Source organism: Cetorhinus maximus, unplaced genomic scaffold, assembly GCF_964194155.1.
Source record: "Cetorhinus maximus unplaced genomic scaffold, sCetMax3.hap1.1 HAP1_SCAFFOLD_833, whole genome shotgun sequence".
In the NCBI taxonomy this organism is placed as follows: Eukaryota; Metazoa; Chordata; class Chondrichthyes; order Lamniformes; family Cetorhinidae; genus Cetorhinus; species Cetorhinus maximus.
In genome coordinates, this window is record NW_027596775.1 from 13,297 (window position 1) to 33,372 (window position 20,076).

Here is a 20,076-nt window from a genome sequence, read left to right on the forward strand (position 1 = left end):
GAGGTTTAGGGGGGATGTGAGGAAAAACCTTTTTACCCAGAGGGTGGTGACGGTCTGGAATGCACTGCCTGGAAGGGTGGTGGATGCGGGTTGCCTCACATCCTTTAAAAAGTACCTGGATGAGCACTTGGCACGCCATAACATTCAAGGCTATGGGCCAAGTGCTGGTAAATGGGATTAGGTAGGTAGGTCAGGTGTTTTCACATGTCGGTGCAGACTCGATGGGCCGAAGGGCCTCTTCTGCACTGTGTGATTCTGTGAAGTATGTGTGCATGTATGTTTTTATGTATGTGTGTGTATGTTTGTCCGTGTATGTATGTATATGTGCTTGTGTGTACATGCGTGTGTATATGTATGTGTGCACATGGATGTGTGCATGTATCCTCCTGTCATGGAGGCTCCCCTGACCCACACTGCCCCGCGGGACGTAAGGCACCCGATCCGGGGCTAGCGCACAGACGCAGAAGCTCAAGGACCCCCTCCCGCCAGAACGAGGGGTTACGCGTGCGCAGCACCAGCCGGCCGGCCCCGCCACAGAACGCATGCGCGGTGACGGCTAGCCGGCCGGAGAGGCTGAGCATCCGCCGCCATCGGAGCCGGAGGAGGGAAGAGGGCGAGCGGCGAGATTAGATCGAGAGCGGCCCTCTCGGGGCCTTGTTATCCACCCCGACTACACAACACCCGAACACTTTGCAGTCGCCGGGCACCGTAACCGACCCGCGGTCCAGGTTTGTGTAGGCTGGGCGTGGGGAGGTGGGGGGGTGGAGGCGGGCGGATGGAGGGTCGGGGGGACGGGGACGCGGGACGGAGCCGCCATATTGTGGCTCCTTTCGGCATCTCGCTCAGGCGCCCAAAATGGCGGCGCTCCCTGGCCGCGCATGCGCACATCCCGCCCCCGGCTGACCCATAGAGGGCATTCTGGAGCGCAGGGTATTGTGGGAGCTGCAGTCCGCCATTACTGAGACTCCCTCAGTGATTTTTTTTAATATGTATATATTTTGTTTGTTTTCTCACCCACCCCGCGCTTCCCAGCATAGCCCCCTGGAGAGCACTTCAATCTGCATTCCCGCCAGTCCAGAAAACAAAATCTTTCACCACCACCCTCTTGTTCCCCTGTCGGCTCGACCAACTTCTTACCCGAGCTGTCGCTGTTGTCCCTTTTATTCACTGGGTTTCCACTCTTTCTGGCAAATCTATTTGTGTGAGGCTTTTATCAGGCACCACCAAAATTAACAAGTCACTTGGATGAATACCTTCCAGGGGAGGGGGAGGGGGCCAGGCGAGTCAGACCTGCGTCGGAGCACCCTTCCTGAGCTGCTTGGTGGATTTGGGGGGAAAAAAGTGAGGGATTGATATCACAGGAAAGTCGGGAGTAGATTGGTTATTCCGCAGCTGTTGTTAGGGACTGTGTTTCAGCCCTGTTAATTTTGAAAAAAATGTAAATTTCTAAACTAGCACAGGGAAAGTAAGAATTTATTGGCACAGGAGAAGGAGCTGATTTGTGAGTAAGGGCAAAGAATTTGTACTTTCTACTAATTTCTACTTTATAGTTAATAATACAAGAGCAAGGTTAAAGTAAGTGAAATTAACTAAAGTTAAAGTAAATAGCGATTTAAAAGGTTAAGGCATGGCAGGACAGCTCAGCCAAGCGGAATGCCCCTCCTGTGGCATGTGGGGAGTCGTGAACGCTTCCCGTGACCCAGATGAGCCCATGTGCAGGAAGTGTCACCGGCTGCACAAGCTTGAGCTCCGCGTTTCAGAGCTTGAGCGGTGGCTGGAGTCACTGAGGTGCATCCGTGAGGCAGAAAACTACGGGGTGGGGTGGGGGGGGTAGCATGTTCAGAGAGGTGGTCATACCGCAAGTTAGGGGCAAGCAGGCAGATAGGGAATGGGTGACCGCCAGGCAGCCCAAGAGAAACAGGCAGGTCGTGTAGGAGTCCCCAGAGGTCCCGCTCACTAACCGGTTTTCCATTCTGGATATCGGTGAGGGCAATGGATCCTTGTTTTGCATGTTTGTGTGTACATGCGTGTGTGTATATGTATGTGTGCACATGGATGTGTGTATGTGTGTGCATGTATGAATGTGTATGTAAGTGTGAGTGTGTATGTGTATGTATGCATGTATCCTCCTGTCATGGAGGGTCCTTGAAGGAGCACAGCAAGAGCCAAACGCATGGCACCATGGGTGGCCCAGCTGTACAGGAGGGGAGGAAGAAGAGCGGAAGGGCAGATTCGTTAGTTAGGGGAGCAGACAGACGTTTCTGTGGCTATCAATGTGACTCCAGGATGGTTTGTTGCCTCCCTGGTGCCAGGGTCAAGGATGTCACAGAACAGCTGTAGGACATTCTTGTGGGGGAGGGCAAACTGCCAGAGGTCGTGGTCCACATTGGTGCTAACGACATAGGTAGGAAGGAGGATGTAGTCCTGCAATCAGAATTTAGGGAGCTAGGTAGAAAAATAGCAAGCAGGGCCTCGAAAGTAGTAATCCCCAGATTATTCCCAGTGCCACGTGCAAGTGAGTACAGAAATAGGAAGATAAGATGAATGTGTGGCTGGAAAGATGGTGCAGGAGGGAGGACTTTAGATTCCTGGGACACTGGACCGGCTCTGGGGGAGATGGCACCTGTACAAGCCAGACGGGTTGCAGCTGAACAGAGCTGGGACTGAGTTCCTTGCAGGGCATTTTGCCAGTACTGTTGGGCAGGGTTTGAACTAAATCAGCAGGGGTGTGGGAAACAGGAGAGAATATTAGAAAGTAATACCAGGGTGCACAAAATGCTGGGGGAGGCAGATAGCACTAAAATAGAGAACAGTAAGTTAATAGATGGAGTCAGAGTAAGGGAGCAAGTAATGAAGTCTAAATCAGGGTTGCACTGCATGTATGTGAATGCACGGAGTATAGTTAATAAAATTGGGGAGTTACAGGCACAGATTGCCTTGTGGGATTATGATGTTGTGGCGATAACGGAAACCTGGATTAAGAAAGGGCAGATCTGGGTGTTAAATATTCCTGGTTACAAGGTGTTCAGAAAAGAAAGGAAAGGGAAAAAAGGAGGAGGGGTGGCGTTTTTGGTTAAGGAGAGTATTACAGTACTGGAGAAAGAGGATGTGTCAGAGGATTCAAGGACAGAATCGAATTGGCTAGAGCTAAGGAATAAGAAGGGTGCAACTACATTGCCTGGTGTAATATATAGACCACCAGCTAGTGGGAAGGATATAGAGGAACAAATCTGCAAGGAAATTACAGAGAGGTGTAAACATCATAGAGTAGTTACAATGGGGGACTTTAATTACCTGTATATCGACTGGGACGGTGGTCGTGCAAGGGGCAGTGAGGGACAAGCGTTCTTAGACTGTGTTCAGGAGAAAGGTTTTATCTCATCTCGTATTTGCTTCTTTTGCAAAACAATTTAAAACTGTGCTGTCTGGTTCTCGATCCGTTTACGAGCGGGAACAGTTTCTCCCCATCTACTCTGCCCAGACCCCTTGTGATTTTGAAAACTTCTATCAAGCTTCAGTTATGAGGGAAGATTGGAGAAGTTGGAGACTGTTCTCCTTGGAGAGGAGAAGGCTAATGGGAGACTTCACACAGTGAGTAGTTAGGATTTGGAGTGCGCTGCCTAGAAGTGTGGTGGAGGCAGGTTCAATTGAGGCATTCAGGAAGGTTTTGGATGATTATTATATGTGCAGGGTTACTGGGAAAAGGCAGGAGATTGGCACTAAGTTAAGATGCTCAGAGAGTCGGTGCAGACTGAAGCAGTTCATGTCCAAATACCCAGGCTTAGGCTGACAAGTGGCAAGTAACATTTGCACCACACAAGTGTCAGGCAACGACCATCTTCAATAAGAGAGAATCTAACCATCGCCCCTTGACATTCAATGACATTTCCATCACTGAATCTCCCCACTATCAACATCCTGGGGGTTACCATTGACCAGAAATTGAACTGGACCAGCCATATAAATACTGTGGCGACAAGAGCAGGTCAGAGGCTGGGAATCCTGTGGTGAGTAACTCACCTCTTGACTCCCCCAAAGCCTGTCCACCATCTACAAGACACAAGTCAGGAGTGTGATGGGACACTCCCCACTTGCCTGGATGAGTGCAGCTCCCACAACACTCGAGAAGCTCGACACCGTCCAGGACAAAGCAGCCCCCGCTCGATCGGCACCCCATCCACAAACATTCACTCCCTCCACCACCGACGCACAGCGGCAGCAGTGTGTGTACCATCTACAAGATGCACTGCAGCAACTCACCGAGGCTCCTTCGACAGCACCTTCCAAACCCACGACCGCTACCATCTAGAAGGACGAGGGCAGCAGACGCACGGGGAGCACCACCACCTGGAAGTTCCCCCTCCGAGCCACACTCGCTGTCCCGACTTGGAAATATATCGGCCGTTCCTTCACTGTCGCCGGGTCAAAATCCTGGGGAAACTCCCTCCCTAACAGCATGGTGGGTGTACCTACACCACAGGGACTGCAGCGGCTCAAGATGGCGGCTCACCCACCACCTTCTCAAGGGGGCAATTAGGGATGGACGATAAATGCTGGGCCTTGGTGGTGGTGTCCACACATCCTGTGAGCAAATAAGGTAAAGAGCCTCCAGGGCTATGGGCCAAGTGCGATAAAATGGGAATAGGGTAGTCATGTCTTTGTTGACCGGTGCGAACATGATGGGCTGAATGGCCTCCTTCTGTGCTGTAAACGTCTATGAGTCTAAGTGAACAGACAGTCCATCTGGCAGGAATGTTACCAGAACCAAGAAGTTCGAAGTGTCGGGAAGGATTGAGCAGGGCTGGGAATCTTGTTCCCTGGAAAAGAGAAGGGTGAAGGGTGGATCTGAGAGCCAACTGCAGCGGCTCAAGATGGCGGCTCACCCACCACCACCTTCTCAAGGGGGCAATTAGGGACGGGCGATTAATGCCGGGCTCGGCCCAGCGATGCCCACATACCCACGAACGGACACGATGGGCCAAATGGACCAAACCCCATAATAAACTCTGCGATGCGGATGGCTTGAGGAACGCCAGCACAGACTCGCTGAAGAACAAGGCGCCAAGCCAACTTGGTTGGGTTTGTTTGCTTGTTTGTTTTTTTTCCTGCTTGGGTGGTAGGGTAGCAACGAGGGGCGATGTGGGGGGTGGGCTGCACACGGGCTTCTGAAATGGTGCCTGATAAAACCCCCGCACGAATAGATGTCGCAGAATCACACACGGTGAAGAAGAGGCCCTTTGGCCCATCGAGTCTGCACCCGACACGTGAGAAACACCTGACCTACCTACCTAACCCCATTGACCAGCGCTCGGCCCCATAGCCTTGAATGCTCAGATTAGCCAGAAAAAGTTGAAGCCCGGTGAAGAGAAGGGACAACAGTGGCAGCTCCTGGGTGAGGAGTTGATCAAGTGACGGAGGGGAGGGTTGGGGGGGAGATAGACGAGTGGCTCCGGGTGGGGGGCGGGGGGGCTGTTTCTCGGACAGCTGGGAGCGTACTCTGTGGCGTTCCCCCATGGGGGCCACATGAGGACCTCCGCTTTCTCTTCACATTTTTTTTGGGGGGACATCGACGAGCAGGCGCAGGGCTGAACGTCAAGGTGGGCAGGCGGCGTACGGGCTTGGGAGTGTCCGTTCTCCGAAACCCTCGGAAAACGTGCGGATTATGTCAGTTTTCGGGTAACGCATTTGGACTTGCGTTAGTAACAATCGCCGGAGCCCAGGCGGGCTGGAACCCAAAGCAAGCGAAGTGGCTAGAAACGTATGGTGTATCACTGAATAAAAAATGCAGGGCACCTGGAATAAGTTTCTTTTTCAGGTATACAGAGCAGACAAGCACTTAGATTTCTCGTGCTAACATCAGTGCTGGGGGGGAGAGGTGTTACTGAGTGACAGTGTGAGGGAGCTGGATTAACAACAGTACAGATACAGTCAGTAACACAGGGTGCTGCTGGGAGAGGGGTTACTGAGTGACAGAGTGGGGGCGCTGGATTAACATCAGTACTGATACAGTCAGTAACACAGGGTGCTGGAGGGGAGAGGGGTTACTGAGTGACAGTGTGAGGGAGCTGGATTAGCATCAGGACAGATACAGTCAGTAACACAGGGTGCTGGGGCGGAGAGGGGTTACTGAGTGATTTTGTGAAGGAGCTGGATTAACATCAGTACAGATACAGTCAGTAACATGGCGCTGGGGGGAGAGGGGTTATTGAGTGACAGTGTGAAGGATCTGGATTAACATCAGTACAGATACAGTCAGTAACACAGGGTGCTGGGGGAGAGGGGTTACTGAGTGACAGTGAGGGAGCTGGATTAACATCAGTACAGATACAGTCAGTAACACAGGGTGCTGGGGGGAGAGTGGTTACTGAGTGACAGTGTGAGGGATCTGGATTAACATCAGTACAGATACAGTCAGTAACATAGGGTGCTGGGGGGAGAGGGGTTATTGAGTGACGGTGTGTGGGATCTGGGATAACATCAGTACAGATACATTCAGTAACACAGGGTGCTCATGGAGAGAGGGGTTACTGAGTGACAGTGAGAGGGAGCTGGATTGGCATCAGTACAGATACAGTCAGTTACACAGGGTGCTGAGGGGAGAGAGGGTGAATGAGTGGCAGTGTGAGGGAGCTGGATTAACATCAGTGCTGATACAGTCTGTAACTCAGGGTGCTGGGGGGGAGAGGAGTTAATGAATGACAGTGTGAGGGAGCTGGATTAACATCAATCCAGTTACAATCAGTAACACAGGGTGCTGCGGGGCGGTGAGGGGTTACTGAGTGACAGTGTGAGTGAGCTAGATTAACATCAGTACAGAACAGTCAGTAACACGGTGCTGGTGGGAGAGGGGTTACTGACTGACAGTATCAGGGATCTGGATTAACATCAGCACAGATACAATCAGTAACACAGGGTGCTGGGGGGGAGAGTGTTTACTGAGTGACATTGAGGGAGCTGGATTGGCATCAGTACAGATACAGTCAGTAACATGGTGCTGGGGGGAGAGGGGTTACTGACGGACAATGTGAGTGAGCTGGATTAACATCAGTACAGATACAGTCAGTAACACAGGGCACTGGGGGGAGAGTAGTTACTGAGTGGCAGTGTCAGGGATCTGGATTAACATCAATACAGATACAGTCAGTAGCACAGGGTGCTGGGGGAGAGGGGTTACTGAGTGACAGTGAGGGAGCTGGATTAACATCAGTACAGATACAGTCAGTAACACAGGTTGCTGGGGGGAGAGTGGTTACTGAGTGACAGTGAGGGAGCTGGATTAACATCAGTACAGGTACAATCAGTAATTCAGGGTGCTTGTGGAGAGAGGGGTTACTGAGTGACAGTGTGAGGGAGCGGGATTAACATCAGTACAGATACAGTCAGTTACACAGGGTGCTGGGGGGAGAGGGGTTACTAAGTGACAGTGTGAGGGAGCTGGATTAGCATCAGGACAGATACAGTCAGTAACACAGGGTGCTGGGGCGGAGAGGGGTTAATGAGTGACGTTGTGAAGGAGCTAGATTAACATCAGTACAGATCCAGTCAGTAACACAGGGTGCTGGGGGGAGAGTGTTTACTGAGTGACAGTAGGGGAGCTGGATTATCATCAGTACAGATACAGTCAGTAACACAGGGTGCTTATGGAGAGAGTGGTTACTGAGTGACAGTGTGAGGGAGCTGGATTGGCATCAGTACAGATACAGTCAGTTACACAGGGTGCTGAGGGGAGTGAGGGTTAATGAGTGGCAGTGTGAGGGAGCTGGATTAACATCAGTACAGATACAGTCAGTAACACAGGGTGCTGGGGGGGAGAGGGGTTACTGAGTGACAGTGAGGGAGCTGGATTAACATCAGTACAGATACAGTCAGTAACACAGGGTGCTGGGGGAGAGGGGTTACTGAGTGACAGTGTGAGTGAGCTAGATTAACATCAGTACAGAACAGTCAGTAACACGGTGCTGGTGGGAGAGGGGTTACTGACTGACAGTATCAGAGATCTGGATTAACATCAGCACAGATACAGTCAGTAACACAGGGTGCTGGGTGGGAGAGGGGTTACTGAGTGACAGTGTGAGGGAGCTGGATTAATATTTGTACAGATACAGTCAGTAACACAGGGCACTGTGGGGAGAGTAGTTACTGAGTGGCAGTGTCAGGGATCTGGATTAACATCAATACAGACACCGTCAGTAACACAGGGTGCTTGTGGAGAGAGGGGTCACTGAGTGACAGTGTGAGTGAGCTGGATTAACAACAGTACAGATACAGTCAGTAACACAGTGTGCTGCTGGGAGAGGGGTTACTGAGTGACCGAGTGAGGGCGCTGGATTAACATCAGTACTGATATAGTCTGTAACTCAGGGTGCTGTGGGGAGAGGTCTTATTGAGTGACAGTGTGAGGGAGCTGGATTAGCATCAGGACAGATACAGTCAGTAACACAGGGTGCTGGGGGGAGAGGGGTTACTGAGTGACAGAGTGGGGGCGCTGGATTAACATCAGTGCTGATACAGTCTGTAACACAGGGTGATGGAGGGGAGAGGGGTTACTGAGTGACAGTGTGAGGGAGCTGGATTGGCATCAGTACAGATACAGTCAGTTACACAGGGTGCTGAGGGGAGAGAGGGTTAATGAGTGGCAGTGTGAGGGAGCTGGATTAACATCAGGACAGATACAGTCAGTAACTCAGGGTGCTGCGGGGAGAGGGTTTACTGAGTGACAGTGAGGGAGCTGGATTAACATCAGTACAGATACAGTCAGTAACACAGGGTGCTGGGGGGGAGAGGGGTTACTGAGTGACAGTGTGAGGGAGCTGGATTAACATCAGGACAGATACAGTCAGTAACTCAGGGTGCTGCGGGGAGAGGGTTTACTGAGTGACAGTGAGGGAGCTGGATTAACATCAGTACAGATACAGTCAGTAACACAGGGTGCTGGGGGGGAGAGGGGTTACTGAGTGACAGTGTGAGGGAGCTGGATTAACATCAGTACAGATACAGTCAGTAACTCAGGGTGCTGCGGGGAGAGGGTTTACTGAGTGACAGTGAGGGAGCTGGATTAACATCAGTACAGATACAGTCAGTAACACAGGGTGCTGGGGGGGAGAGGGGTTACTGAGTGACAGTGTGAGGGAGCTGGATTAACATCAATCCAGTTACAATCAGTAACACAGGGTGCTGCGGGGCGGTGAGGGGTTACTGAGTGACAGTGAGGGAGCTGGATTAACATCAGTACAGGTACAATCAGTAATTCAGGGTGCTTGTGGAGAGAGTGGTTACTAAGTGACAGTGTGAGGGAGCGGGATTAACATCAGTACAGATACAGTTAGTTACACAGGGCGCTGAGGGGGGAGAGGGTTAATGAGTGACAGTGTGAGTGAGCTAGATTAACAACAGTACAGATACAGTCAGTAAGACAGGGTGCTGGAGGGGAGATGGTTTACTGAGTGACCGAGTGAGGGCGCTGGATTAACATCAGTACTGATACAGTCTGTAACTCAGGGTGCTGCGGGGAGAGGGGTTACTGACTGACAGTGTGAGGGATCTGGATTAACATCAGTACAGATACAGTCAGTAACATAGGTTGCTGGGGGGAGAGGGGTTATTGAGTGACAGTGTGGGAGCTGGATTAACATCAGTACAGATACAGTCAGTAACACAGGGTGCTGGGGGGAGAGGGGTTACTGACTGACAATGTGAGTGAACTGGATTAACATCAGTACAGATACTGTCAGTAACACATGGTGCTGGGTGGGAGAGGGGTTACTGAGTGACAGTGTGAGGGAGCTGGATTAATATTTGTACAGATACAGTCAGTAACACAGGGCACTTGGGGGAGAGTAGTTACTGAGTGGCAGTGTCAGGGATCTGGATTAACATCAATACAGATACAGTCAGTAGCGCTGGGGGTGAGGGGTTACTGAGTGACAGTGAGGGAGCTGGATTAACATCAGTACAGGTACAATCAGTAATTCAGGGTGCTTGTGGAGAGAGTGGTTACTAAGTGACAGTGTGAGGGAGCTGGATTAGCATCAGGACAGATACAGTCAGTAACACAGGGTGCTGGGGCGGAGAGGGGTTAATGAGTGACGTTGTGAAGGAGCTAGATTAACATCAGTACAGATCCAGTCAGTAACACAGGGTGCTGGGGGGAGAGTGTTTACTGAGTGACAGTAGGGGAGCTGGATTATCATCAGTACAGATACAGTCAGTAACACAGGGTGCTTATGGAGAGAGGGGTTACTGAGTGACAGTGTGAGGGAGCTGGATTGGCATCAGTACAGATACAGTCAGTAACACAGGGTGCTGGGGGAGAGGGGTTACTGAGTGACAGTGTGAGTGAGCTAGATTAACATCAGTACAGAACAGTCAGTAACACGGTGCTGGTGGGAGAGGGGTTACGGACTGACAGTATCAGAGATCTGGATTAACATCAGCACAGATACAGTCAGTAACACAGGGTGCTGGGTGGGAGAGGGGTTACTGAGTGACACTGTGAGGGAGCTGGATTAATATTTGTACAGATACAGTCAGTAACACAGGGCACTGTGGGGAGAGTAGTTACTGAGTGGCAGTGTCAGGGATCTGGATTAACATCAATACAGACACCGTCAGTAACACAGGGTGCTTGTGGAGAGAGGGGTCACTGAGTGACAGTGTGAGTGAGCTGGATTAACAACAGTACAGATACAGTCAGTAACACAGTGTGCTGCTGGGAGAAGGGTTACTGAGTGACCGAGTGAGGGCGCTGGATTAACATCAGTACTGATATAGTCTGTAACTCAGGGTGCTGTGGGGAGAGGTCTTATTGAGTGACAGTGTGAGGGAGCTGGATTAGCATCAGGACAGATACAGTCAGTAACACAGGGTGCTGGAGGGAGAGGGGTTACTGAGTGACAGAGTGGGGGCGCTGGATTAACATTAGTGCTGATACAGTCTGTAACACAGGGTGATGGAGGGGAGAGGGGTTACTGAGTGACAGTGTGAGGGAGCTGGATTATCATCAGTACAGATACAGTCAGTAACGCAGGGTGCTGGGTGGGAGAGGGGTTATTGAGTGACAGTGTGAGTGAGCTGGATTAACATCAGTACAGATACAGTCAGTAACACAGGGCATTGCAGGGAGAGTAGTTACTGAGTGGCAGTGTCAGGGATCTGGATTAACATCAATACAAATACAGTCAGTAGCACAGGGTGCTGGGAGAGAGGGGTTACTGAGTGACAGTGAGGGAGCTGGATTAACATCAGTACAGATACAGTCAGTAACACAGGTTGCTGGGGGAGAGGGGTTACTGAGTGACAGTGTGTGGGATCTGGGATAACATCAATACAAATACAGTCAGTAGCACAGGGTGCTGGGAGAGAGGGGTTACTGAGTGACAGTGAGGGAGCTGGATTAACATCAGTACAGATACATTCAGTAACACAGGGTGCTGGGGGGAGATGGTTTACTGAGTGACGGTGTGAGGGAGCTGGATTAACATCAATACAGATACAGTCAGTAACACAGGGTGCTCATGGAGAGAGGGGTTACTGAGTGACAATGAGAGGGAGCTGGATTGGCATCAGTACAGATACAGTCAGTAACGCAGGGTGCTGCGGGGAGAGGGTTTACTGAGTGACAGTGTGGGAGCTGGATTAACATCAGTACAGATACAGTCAGTAACACAGGGTGCTGGCGGGGAGAGGGGTTAATGAATGACAGTGTGAGGGAGCTGGATTAACATCAGTACAGATACAGTCAGTAACACAGGGTGCTGCGGGGAGGTGAGGGGTTACTGAGTGACAGTGAGGGAGCTGGATTAACATCAGTACAGATACAATCAGTAATTCAGGGTGCTTGTGGAGAGAGTGGTTACTAAGTGACAGTGTGAGGGAGCGGGATTAACATCAGTACAGATACAGTTAGTTACACAGGGCGCTGAGGGGGGAGAGGGTTAATGAGTGACAGTGTGAGTGAGCTAGATTAACAACAGTACAGATACAGTCAGTAAGACAGGGTGCTGGAGGGGAGATGGTTTACTGAGTGACCGAGTGAGGGCGCTGGATTAACATCAGTACTGATACAGTCTGTAACTCAGGGTGCTGCAGGGAGAGGTCTTACTGAGTGACAGTGTGAGGGAGCTGGATTAGCATCAGGACAGATACAGTCAGTAACACAGGGTGCTGGGGGGAGAGTGTTTACTGAGTGACAGTGGGGGAGCTGGATTATCATCAGTACAGATACAGTCAGTAACACAGGGTGCTGGTGGGAGAGGGGTTATTGAGTGACAGTGTGTGGGATCTGGGATAACATCAGTACAGATACAGTCAGTAACACGGTGCTGGGAGGCGAGGGTTTACTGAGTGACAGTGTGGGAGCTGGATTAACATCAGTACAGTTACAATCAGTAATTCAGGGTGCTTGTGGAGAGAGTGGTTACTAAGTGACAGTGTGAGGGAGCGGGATTAACATCAGTACAGATACAGTCAGTTACACAGGGCGCTGAGGGGGGAGAAGGTTAATGAGTGACAGTGTGAGTGAGCTAGATTAACAACAGTACAGATACAGTCAGTAAGACAGGGTGCTGGGGGGGGAGAGTGTTTACTGAGTGACAGTGAGGGAGCTGGATTGGCATCAGTACAGATACAGTCAGTAACACATGGTGCTGGGTGGGAGAGGGGTTACTGAGTGACAGTGTGAGGGAGCTGGATTAATATTTGTACAGATACAGTCAGTAACACAGGGCACTGGGGGGAGAGTAGTTACTGAGTGGCAGTGTCAGGGATCTGGATTAACATCAATACAGATACAGTCAGTAGCGCTGGGGGTGAGGGGTTACTGAGTGACAGTGAGGGAGCTGGATTAACATCAGTACAGGTACAATCAGTAATTCAGGGTGCTTGTGGAGAGAGTGGTTACTAAGTGACAATGTGAGGGAGCGGGATTAACATCAGTACAGATACAGTCAGTTACACAGGGCGCTGAGGCGGGAGAGGGTTGATGAGTGACAGTGTGAGTGAGCTGGATGAACAACAGTACAGATACAGTCAGTAAGACAGGGTGCTGGGGGGGGAGAGGGGTTACTGAGTGACCGAGTGAGGGCGCTGGATTAACATCAGTACTGATACAGTCTGTAACTCAGGGTGCTGCAGGGAGAGGTCTTACTGAGTGACAGTGTGAGGGAGCTGGATTAGCATCAGGACAGATACAGTCAGTAACACAGGGTGCTTATGGAGAGAGGGGTTACTGAGTGACATTGTGAAGGAGCTGGATTGACATCAGTACAGATCCAGTCAGTAACGCAGGGTGCTGGGGGGAGAGTGTTTACTGAGTGACAGTGGGGGAGCTGGATTATCATCAGTACAGATACAGTCAGTAACACAGGGTGTTTATGGAGAGAGGGGTTACTGAGTGACAGCGTGAGGGAGCTGGATTGGCATCAGTACAGATACAGTCAGTTACACGGGGGGCTGAGCGGAGTGAGGGTTAATGAGTGGCAGTGTGAGGGAGCTGGATTAACATCAGGACAGATACAGTCAGTAACACAGGGTGCTGGGGCGGAGAGGGGTTAGTGAGTGACGTTGTGACGGAGATGGGTTAACATCAGTACAGATACAGTCAGTAACACAGTGTGCTTGTGGAGAGAGGGGTCACTGAGTGACAGTGTGAGTGAGCTGGATTAACAACAGTAAAGATACAGTCAGTAACACAGTGTGCTGCTGGAAGAGGGGTTACTGAGTGACCGAGTGAGGGCGCTGGATTATCATCAGAACTGATATAGTCTGTAACTCAGGGTGCTGCGGTGAGAGGTCTTACTGAGTGACAGTGTGAGGGAGCTGTATTAGCATCAGGACAGATACAGTCAGTAACACAGGGTGCTGGGGGGAGAGTAGTTACTGAGTGGCAGTGTCAGGGATCTGGATTAACATCAATACAGATACCGTCAGTAACACAGGGTGCTGGGGCGGAGAGGGGTTACTGAGTGACGTTGTGAAGCAGCTGGATTAACATCAGTACAGATACAGTCAGTAACACAGGGTGCTTGTGGAGAGAGGGGTCACTGAGTGACAGTGTGAGTGAGCTAGATTAACATCAGTACAGAACAGTCAGTAACATGGTGCTGGTGGGAGACAGGTTCCTGACTGACAGTATCAGGGATCTGGATTAACATCAGCACAGATACAGTCAGTAACACAGGGTGCTGGGGGGGAGAGTGTTTACTGAGTGACATTGAGGGAGCTGGATTATCATCAGTACAGATACAGTCAGTAACATGCTGCTGGGGGGAGAGGGGTTACTGAGTGACAGTGTGAGGGAGCTGGATTAATATTTGTACAGATACAGTCAGTAACACAGGGCACTGTGGGGAGAGTAGTTACTGAGTGGCAGTGTCAGGGATCTGGATTAACATCAATACAGACACAGTCAGTAGCACAGGGTGCTGGGGGAGAGGGGTTACTGAGTGACAGTGTGAGGGATCTGGATTAGCATCAGTACAGATACAGTCAGTTGCACAGGGCGCTGAGGGGGGAGAGGGTTAATGAGTGACAGTGTGAGTGAGCTGGATTAACAACAGTACAGATACTGTCAGTAAAACAGGGTGCTGGGGGGGAGATGTCTTACTGAGTGACAGTGTGAGGGAGCTGGATTAGCATCAGGACAGATACAGTCAGTAACACATGGTGCTGGTGCGGAGAGGGGTTACTGAGTGACGTTGTGAAGGAGCAGTATTAACATCAGTACAGATCCAGTCAGTAACACCGTGTGCTGGGGCGGAGAGTGTTTACTGAGTGACAGTGTGAGTGAGCTAGATTAACATCAGTACAGAACAGTCAGTAACACGGTGCTGGGGGGGAGAGGGGTTACTGAGTGACAGTGTGAGGGAGCTGGATTAACATCAGTACTGATACAGTCAGTAACACAGGGTGCTGGGGGGAGAGGGGTTACTGAGTGACAGTGTGAGTGAGCTAGATTAACATCAGTACAGATACAGTCAGTAGCACAGGGTGCTGGGGGAGAGGGGTTACTGAGTGACAGTGAGGGAGCTGGATTAACATCAGTACAGGTACAGTCAGTAACACAGGGTGCTGGGGAGAGAGGGGTTACTGAGTGACAGTGTGAGCGATCTGGATTAACATCAGTACAGATACAGTCAGTAACACAGGGTGCTGGGGGGAGAGGGGTTACTGAGTGACAGTGAGGGAGCTGGATTAACATCAGTACAGATACAGTCAGTAACACAGGGTGCTGGGGTGAGAGGGGTTACTGAGTGACAGTGAGGGAGCTGGATTAACATCAGTACAGATACAGTCAGTAACACAGGGTGCTGGGGGCAGAAGGGTTACTGAGTGACAGTGTGGGAGCTGGATTAACATCAGTACAGATACAGTCAGTAACACAGGGTGCTTGTGGAGCGAGTGGTGGCTAAGTGACAGTGTGAGGGAGCGGGATTAATATCAGTACAGATACAGTCAGTTACACAGGGCACTGAGGAGGGAGAGGGTTAATGAGTGACAGTGTGAGTGAGCTGGATTAACAACAGTACAGATACAGTCAGTAACACAGGGTGCTGGGGGGAGAGGGGTTACTGACTGACAGTGTGAAGGATCTGGATTAACATCAGTACAGATACAGTCAGTAACACAGGTTGCTGGGGGGAGAGGGGTTACTGAGTGACAGTGTGAGGGATCTGGATTAACATCAGTACAGATACAGTCAGTTACACAGGGTGCTGAGGGCAGTGAGGGTTACTGAGTGGCAGTGTGAGGGAGCTGGATTAACATCAGTACAGATACAGTCAGTAACACAGGGTGATTGGGGGAGAGGGGTTACTGACTGACAGTGTGAAGGATGAGGATTAACATCAGTACAGATACTGTCAGTAACACAGGGTGCTGGGGGGGAGAGGGGTTACTGAGTGACAGTGTGAGGGATCTGGATTAACATCAGTTCAGATACAGTCAGTAACACAGGATGCTGGGTGGGAGAGGGGTTACTGAGTGACAGTGTGATGGAGCTGGATTATTATTTGTACAGATACAATCAGTAACACAGGGCACTGGGTTGAGAGTAGTTACTGAGTGGCAGTGTCAGGGATCTGGATTAACATCAATACAGATACAGTTAGTAGCACAGGGTGCTGGGGGAGAGGGGTTACTGAGTGACAGTGAGGGAGCTGGATTAACATCAGTACAGATACAGTCAGTAACACCGGTTGCTGGGGGGAGAGGGGTTACTGAGTGACAGTGTGAGGCATCTGGATTAACATCAGTACAGATACAATCAGTAATTCAGGGTGCTTGTGGAGAGAGTGGTTACTAAGTGACAGTGTGAGGGAGCGGGATTAACATCAGTACAGATACAGTCAGTTACACAGGGCGCTGAGGCGGGAGAGGGTTGATGAGTGACAGTGTGAGTGAGCTGGATGAACAACAGTACAGATACAGTCAGTAAGACAGGGTGCTGGGGGGGGAGAGGGGTTACTGAGTGACCGAGTGAGGGCGCTGGATTAACATCAGTACTGATACAGTCTGTAACTCAGGGTGCTGCGGGGAGAAGTCTTCCTGAGTGACAGTGTGAGGGAGCTGGATTAGCATCAGGACAGATACAGTCAGTAACACAGGGTGCTGGGGTGGAGAGGGGTTACTGAGTGACAGTGTGAGGGAGCTGGATTAACATCAGTACAGATCCAGTCAGTAACACAGGGTGCTGGGGGGAGTGTGTTTACTGAGTGACAGTGGGGGAGCTGGATTATCATCAGTACAGATACAGTCAGTAACACAGGGTGCTTATGGAGAGAGGGGTTACTGAGTGACAGTGTGAGGGAGCTGGATTGGCATCAGTACAGATACAGTCAGTTACACAGGGTGCTGAGGGGAGTGAGGGTTAATGAGTGACAGTGTGAGGGATCTGGATTAACATCAGTACAGATACAGTCAGTAACACAGGGTGCTGGGGGGAGAGGGGTTACTGAGTGACAGTGTGGGAGCTGGATTAACATCAGTACAGATACAGTCAGTAACACAGGGTGCTGGGGGAGAGGGGTTACTGAGTGACAGTGTCAGGGAGCTGGATTAACATCAGTACAGATACAGTCAGTAACACAGGGTGCTGGGGGAGAGGGGTTACTGAGTGACAGTGTAAGGGAGCTGGATTAACATCAGTACAGATACAGTCAGTAACACGGAGGCGGGTGGGAGAGGGGTTACTGAGTGACAGTGTAAGGGAGCTGGATTAACATCAGTACAGATACAGTCAGTAACACGGAGGCGGGTGGGAGAGGGGTTACTTAGTGACCGAGTGATGGCGCTGGATTAACATCGGTAACGATACAGTCAGTAACACAGGGTGCTGGGGGGAGAGGTGTTACTCAGTGACAGTGTGAAGGAGCTGGATTAATATCAGTACAGAACAGTCAGTAACACAGGGCGCTGGGGGGAGAGGGTTAATGAGTGACAGTGTGAGTGAGCTTGATTAACATTAGTACAGATACAGTCAGTAACACAGGGCACTGGGGGGTGAGAAGTCACTGAGTGGCGCTGTCACGGTTCTGGATTAACATCTGTCCAGATAAAGTCAGTAACACCGGGTGCTTGTGGAGAGAGGGGTCACTGAGTGACAGTGTGAGGGAGCTATTTTAGCATCGGTACAGATACAGTCAGTAATACAGGGTGCTGCGGGGCGGTGAGGCATTACTGAGTGACAGTGTGATTGAGCTAGATTATCATCAGTACAGAACAGTCAATAACACGGTGCTGGTGGGAGAGGGGTTACTGACTGAAAGTATCAGGGATCTGGATTAACATCAGTACAGATACAGTCAGTAACACAGGGTCCTGGGGGGGGAGAGTGTTTACTGAGTGACAGTGAGAGAGCTGGATTATCATCAGTACAGATACAGTCAGTAACACAGGGTGCTGGGGGGGGGAGAGGGGTTACTGAGTGACAGTGTGAAGGATCTGGATTAACATCAGTACAGATACAATCAGTAATTCAGGGTGCTTGTGGAGAGAGTGGTTACTAAGTGACAGTGTGAGGGAGCGGGATTAACATCAGTACAGATACAGTCAGTAAGACAGGGTGCTGAGGCGGGAGAGGGGTTACTGAGTGACAGTGTGAGTGAGCTGGATGAACAACAGTACAGATACAGTCAGTAAGACAGGGTGCTGGGGGGAGAGGGGTTACTGAGTGACAGTGAGGGAGCTGGATTAACATCAGTACAGATACAGTCAGTAACACAGGGTGCTGGGGTGAGAGGGGTTACTGAGTGACAGTGAGGGAGCTGGATTAACATCAGTACAGATACAGTCAGTAACACAGGGTGCTGGGGGCAGAAGGGTTTACTGAGTGACAGTGTGAGAGCTGGATTAACATCAGTACAGATACAGTCAGTAACACAGGGTGCTTGTGGAGCGAGTGGTTGCTAAGTGACAGTGTGAGGGAGCGGGATTAATATCAGTACAGATACAGTCAGTTACACAGGGCACTGAGGAGGGAGAGGGTTAATGAGTGACAGTGTGAGTGAGCTGGATTAACAACAGTACAGATACAGTCAGTAACACAGGGTGCTGGGGGGAGAGGGGTTACTGACTGACAGTGTGAAGGATCTGGATTAACATCAGTACAGATACAGTCAGTAACACAGGGTGATTGGGGGAGAGGGGTTACTGACTGACAGTGTGAAGGATGAGGATTAACATCAGTACAGATACTGTCAGTAACACAGGGTGCTGGGGGGGAGAGGGGTTACTGAGTGACAGTGTGAGGGATCTGGATTAACATCAGTTCAGATACAGTCAGTAACACAGGATGCTGGGTGGGAGAGGGGTTACTGAGTGACAGTGTGATGGAGCTGGATTATTATTTGTACAGATACAATCAGTAACACAGGGCACTGGGGGGAGAGTAGTTACTGAGTGGCAGTGTCAGGGATCTGGATTAACATCAATACAGATACAGTTAGTAGCACAGGGTGCTGGGGAGAGGGGTTACTGAGTGACAGTGAGGGAGCTGGATTAACATCAGTACAGATACAGTCAGTAACACCGGTTGCTGGGGGGAGAGGGGTTACTGAGTGACAGTGTGAGGCATCTGGATTAACATCAGTACAGATACAATCAGTAATTCAGGGTGCTTGTGGAGAGAGTGGTTACTAAGTGACAGTGTGAGGGAGCGGGATTAACATCAGTACAGATACAGTTAGTTACACAGGGCGCTGAGGCGGGAGAGGGTTGATGAGTGACAGTGTGAGTGAGCTGGATTAACAACAGTACAGATACAGTCAGTAAGACAGGGTGCTGGGGGGGGAGAGGGGTTACTGAGTGACCGAGTGAGGGCGCTGGATTAACATCAGTACTGATACAGTCTGTAACTCAGGGTGCTGCGGGGAGAAGTCTTTCTGAGTGACAGTGTGAGGGAGCTGGATTAGCATCAGGACAGATACAGTCAGTAACACAGGGTGCTGGGGTGGAGAGGGGTTACTGAGTGACGTTGTGAAGGAGCTGGATTAACATCAGTACAGATCCAGTCAGTAACACAGGGTGCTGGGGGGAGTGTGTTTACTGAGTGACAGTGGGGGAGCTGGATTATCATCAGTACAGATACAGTCAGTAACACAGGGTGCTTATGGAGAGAGGGGTTACTGAGTGACAGTGTGAGGGAGCTGGATTGGCATCAGTACAGATACAGTCAGTTACACAGGGTGCTGAGGGGAGTGAGGGTTAATGAGTGACAGTGTGAGGGAGCTGGATTAACATCAGTACAGTAACAGTCAGTAACACAGGTTGCTGGGGGGAGAGGGGTTACTGAGTGACAGTGTGAGGGATCTGGATTAACATCAGTACAGATACAGTCAGTAACATAGGGTGCTGGGTGGGAGAGGGGTTATTGAGTGACAGTGTGTGGGATCTGGGTTAACATCTGTAGAGATACAGTCAGTAACACAGGGTGCTGGGGGCAGAGGGTTTACTGAGTGACAGTGTGGGAGCTGGATTAACATCAGTACAGATACAGTCAGTAACACAGGGTGCTGGGGGAGAGGGGTTACTGAGTGACAGTGTCAGGGAGCTGGATTAACATCAGTACAGATACAGTCAGTA

General features: G+C 50.6%; 1 protein-coding gene across 1 annotated transcript in view; it reads left to right on the forward strand.

The window, feature by feature from the left end:
• Positions 1-530: 530 nt before the first annotated feature.
• LOC144674857 (uncharacterized) overlaps positions 531-20,076 on the forward strand; it is a 28,700-nt gene continuing 9,154 nt past the window's right edge. Inside the window, exon 1 of the mRNA XM_078536027.1 lies at positions 531-728. The gene's annotated coding sequence lies outside the window, so the exon portion shown is untranslated. The remainder of the gene's footprint in view (positions 729-20,076) is intronic.